This window comes from Myotis davidii, unplaced genomic scaffold, assembly GCF_000327345.1.
Source record: "Myotis davidii unplaced genomic scaffold, ASM32734v1 scaffold24, whole genome shotgun sequence".
NCBI classification, from domain to species: domain Eukaryota; kingdom Metazoa; phylum Chordata; class Mammalia; order Chiroptera; family Vespertilionidae; genus Myotis; species Myotis davidii.
Genome location: NW_006298312.1, coordinates 3,143,901 through 3,149,184, shown reverse-complemented (window position 1 = coordinate 3,149,184; position 5,284 = coordinate 3,143,901). Strand labels below are relative to the sequence as shown.

Here is a 5,284-nt window from a genome sequence, read left to right as displayed (position 1 = left end):
CCGTTGCAAATGGTAAGAGTTCCTTCCTTTTTAGAGCAGCATAGTATTCCATCGTGTAGATGTACCACAGTTTTCTAATTCATTCATCTACTGATGGGCACTTAGGCTGTTTCCAGATCTTAGCTATGGTGAATTGTGCTGCAATTCATTTTAAATGTTTTATCTAACAACAATCAAAGAAACTGCCTCACTGTATTTTACACTTTTAGAGTTTATAAGCTAACAATTTTGTTTTCTAATCATTCTACAAACACTAGAATTTTTTGAGAAATTTTATTCAATCTATACTAATAAAGAGCTAATATGCTAATGGTTGATAGACATAAGAGGTAATGACCGGGTCATTAGCATATTAGCTGGGGTGTTTCTCTGGAGATGGGCGGAAGTGGGGAGGAGCCCCTCCCCGAGGAGGGAGGACCATTTCGTGCTGGGGAGGGCAGGGGTGAGAGCGCATAGCGTCCCCCTCACCAGTCCTTCGCCACCCACCGTTCACACTGTGAGTGCCCTGCGGCCCACCTGCCAGGGAGATGGGGCAGAAACGGGGAGGCAGCCAGAGAAGGCAGGACGAGCCTGAGGCCACTCAAGAGACTGAATGCGGGACTTGAGGCGGCCAGAGAAGTCCAGAGGGTTGGTGGGCTGGGCCAGGTGCGCTGGAGCTCTGCGTGGACAGGTTTGAGTGTGAAGGCAGGGCTGCAGGTGGGTGGGCCGCGCTGGGCTCCTAGTCTTCTATAACCTTGGTAAGAAGCATAAATACCTTAATAACTGATTTTGACAAGAGTTTCATTGCTTATTAAGCTTATAAGCTGCTGTAGTTCGTAGACTTCTAAACTGCTGAGAATGTCTAAATAATGAAATTGAAAAATCACAGCAGCCACTTGTCTGGTCAGTTATTTCACAGCATTTAAATATGGTCATTTGATTATAACATTGTGGCTCATGTTCATATCTTATGAAAATAAGGTCATTACTTACTGGATAGAATAATCCCCAGCACTATAGAAAGTATTGTAGTGACTCCATTGGAAAGGGGCTTCCATGCTTTGTGATCTGCTATCTTTGTTATTGATTGCTCACTCAGTCTTGCTTATGCTTTGAGAGCCGACCCACCACACCGGTGAGGGATTCTTTCCAGAAAGGGATGGAGGGCAGTAACTGCTGAGTGTCCGTCTTGAACCTTGATGATACTTTAATGTACCTTCTTGATTTGCAATGCAGTGCTCCACCTTCATTCCTGGAAGGTACTATCAACCCATGTGTTTAATCACTTACAATGTTACATTTTATCTCTGTGGCACCTTCATGTACTAGTAAGTCTTACAAAGCATATGGAAGAACAGATTTCATTCAAGGACTACTTTGTGGTTATCCCTTTGCTTGGCTTTGGTGAAAACATTAAAGTATTGACTACACTAGTCACTTCAGTGCAGTGTGGCAGTTTTACTCTCTACACTTCTTCATTCACTCATGCCTCATAAATCACAAAGCTCTCATAATTAGTAGGTTTGTGCTTTAGTAAAATTGTGTCAGATATTTTTTCCTTCTTTTTCTTTTTTTAACAGCAGGCTGTGTTTTTTGTTGTTGTTCTTTTTTTGTTGTTGTTTTTTGAAAAATCTATGTATTTGATTTGAAAATTTCTGTTGGTCTTTGAGCTTGACAAGAATAGTCCATTTACTATTATCATTTCTCATAGTGATTGATATCCATCTGCTTGTAGAAGAACTGCTAACTCAGAAGGTGTATGCCCTTCATATATTTTGGAATAAGGCCAAACCAGAAAGCAGCCTTTCAAAACCTTTATACTTAATTGATAGATGGTTGTCTCTCAGAATGGATTCACCTTCAACTAGTAATTTGCCTTCCAGCAACTGCTGTTCCTTTCTTGTATGTGAGAAGCAAATGAAAATTGAAACCACAGGTACCTAGCATTGCATATCTGTCTTGCTGATATTTTTTACACATTTCCCTCCAGAAATAGCCTATCCTCTACCTGTTAAAGTGTTCATTCTTGCCCTTATACTATGTAAAGAATATGGGTATTTTAAATAGGAATAATTAATGGAATATATATTTTTCATGGGTTTAAATTCTGATATTTCATGCATGAGCTAATGATCTATTTTAAAAGCACAGAGATTTCACACAGGGCAATTTTTCTCTGAAGTGTGTTATAAAATTATATTGAATAAGTTCTGTATTGGTTCTGTTTATATTTTTATTTTCATAAACATTCTCTGGGGATCATAAATTTCACAAGAAAATGAGATTTTACTTGCAAGATGAAAAGCCTAACATTTCTACTTTTTCACTACATTGTAATGTCTGTATAATCTCAAAACTTTATTGTTGACATGATAGCAAAATAATTTTTCCAAATAAAATTCTGGATACTTATTTAAATTAATTTACATTATAAGATACTTCCTTTATTTCAAGCCCTAAGTGTGACATAATATTATACTTAAATATCTGATACCTTACACATATTAAGAAACCTGTATTTTAATGAAGCTGGATCGATCTGAGTAGAATTGCACTGTAGGTAGAATTTGACTTCAGCACTCCCTTTTTCCTGCTCCTTTCCAAGTCTCTTCATCTCCACTAGAGGTATAATAGGGGGGATTTTAACTAGTGGGGAGACATGTAAATACCTTTCAGGTTGGAAATTCTTACTCTTGCAGGATGTCTCCCACTCATCCTTTTTAGGCAAAAACTTACTCAGGGACTGTTATTGCTGCTCTTTGACTCTCCATCATGTGAAAAACTGTATTTGAATGCTTAGAAGGAAGGGAAAGAAAACCTGCCCCTCAGTATTGATATTTTTCTTATATGTCAGGTTTAACATATTTATCAGAGAACACTCGCAGTTTAACACTTTAGATTATAAAGACAGCTATCAAGAATCAAATGCAAACTTGTACCTTTAAATGACCTGAGAGAATTTCGCTGAACATGTTTTGCTTCTTTACATAGTAGAAATTAGAGGTTTCCCCAGGGCAATGTAACACACTAACTTTCTATTCATTTTTTCCTCTTTATCCTTTATTTAAATTCTTCAAAAACGAATATGCACTACAAGTTTCCACGTGGTGCAAAGAAGGGCATCTACATTTGAAAAAGTATCCTCAGATCTCATATTCTACATGAAGTCATTTTAGATTTTTCCAGGGCAACATGCAATGTTATTTATCTCCATCTTCATTTGAGCACTAAGAGTCTTCTTGTCACTGCACCTGACATCCCTGACTGCTATAATAATTTACCAACCTAGTTGTTAAAGGGTGAAATGAGATTTTAAAGAGATTTTGGCAGAAAATATTAGGTTATTTTTGAAACTAGAGTAAATGTTTGATTATATGTAAAACAGTGTTCATAAATAGAAAAATGAACAGCATAAATTTAAATAAAATCCATGTAGCATTCATGACGATTTTATATAATTATATATATATATATATATAATATGAAACATACGTGTTCATGTATTTTATATATCTGTATTATAATCCACATGAAGGTTACATGATTCCTTTCAAATTTATGTTGCTCATAGTCTTATTCATAATTTTAAACCATCAAATTTTTAATGTAATAAATATATTTTTACTTTTAAAAAGGTGATTTTATTTTATGACTATTACCTCTGTAGATAACAGATTTTATGAAACTCAATAAGTATTAACAATTGAGTGAGCAAATTATGAAACATTAAATAATTCAAGCATAGCTTTTAAAACTGTTTCTAAGATATACATTATTTGACAAAACTATCCAAGTACTACTAAAATATTGGTTGGAATTTTTATACTCTGATTATCTGGGCTGAGTTAATGCTTATTAAAAAGAGGATTAATCTACACTCATATTTGAGAAATAGCTTATCAGGATAGAGACCAAGGCTTGGCTGGCAACATTAAAGTTTCCATTTGGAGTAGGAAAACGTGGCCTACTGGAGATAGGCGCTCTGAAAGCTTCCTTACCCCCAAATAGCAATTTACTGCATAGCCATGCTTTCCTATCCCCTCACTCCTAGCAGGCATGAGATTAGGGTTAATCCCGTCAGATAATAGTGCAGGTTCTTTGTGTGTGATATAAACTTGCAGAATCTTTCTACTATAAATCCTTTGTAAATATTGTAATATATTCAAAATATTTAATGGCATTCTAAAACATTTAAGATTGTGATTTCTGTAGAATTTTTTAGAAACCATAGCATTATTTAGGTAGTTTTAGCTAAAAACGTCCGTACATGGCTTGCTGAAAGTTCTCAGTTTAAAATGTTAGCAGAAACTCCTGATAAAGATTCACACCTATTTCAAATTTATGTCTGATAAGCACAAAATTACTAGACTGGGAGTATCAAAATCATGACTAGAATGAGATTGTCCAATCACCTATGCTCTCCCCATCCTCTTTGCTTTCAGCTTCAAAGTGGTTCAACATCATTGAAATGATAGCTACCTCAGAACAGCTTTCAATTTGCTGTGGAATTTATTTTTATGTTTCTTTCTCTTTGCACACATGCAAAAAATATTGATCAAAATACCAAATGACTTCCTTGTTAGGAGTTTTAATTGTGCATTCTTGTATCTAGTCTGGATTTAATCCCATGTTCTAATAGAATTCAGTTAACTTTTCATTGCTATTCAAAGTAGAATAAAAGTTTTGGAGCACCTTTTCAAGGTGTCCTCTTATTTCCCTTGCTTTAAAAAGACAAGTAATTTTATTAAGATAAGGCTTTTTTTCTTTTTTTTGGATACATATATACAAAATAGAAAATTCTCATTATACTAAACTAGTAGCCCGGTGCACGAAATTCATGCACATTGAAAGAGAATTAATTAGGGGAACGTAATTTGGACTCACTATCTAATAACAATAATATATGAGCATGAGGCAGTCCATGTTTCTGAAATTCAATGACATGAATTTTAGCTATTACTTTGCCAAATAAATGGAATTTACAGATATCATTTAAAAGAGCATTCAGCTTCATATTAAAAACTCTGGCTACCAAGTCAGTTCTGTTTTCAACTTTTTGTTAGTGTTGTAAATTATTTGCAATATCTGCCTATTTGGGGTTGCATGTCATGGTTATGGATAAATCGGGCTTGCCATACTTTGTTACAATTGCCATAGCATCCTGATATCGCTGCTGTATATTTCTGGGATACCTTCAGAAGATGATGGAAGTATTATCATTTTACCAATTGGCACGTTGTCATTTTCAGATCTAGATTTGAGATAATCCATCAAACCACTACATTTTTCAACTCTCAACTTAGAT

The 5,284-nt window shown here is 35.0% G+C and overlaps 1 protein-coding gene across 8 annotated transcripts in view; it reads left to right on the top strand.

Annotated features, from left to right (window-relative positions):
• The window catches only part of ROBO2 (roundabout guidance receptor 2), a 709,767-nt gene that overhangs the window by 639,719 nt on the left and 64,764 nt on the right, over window positions 1–5,284 (top strand). The window lies entirely within an intron of this gene.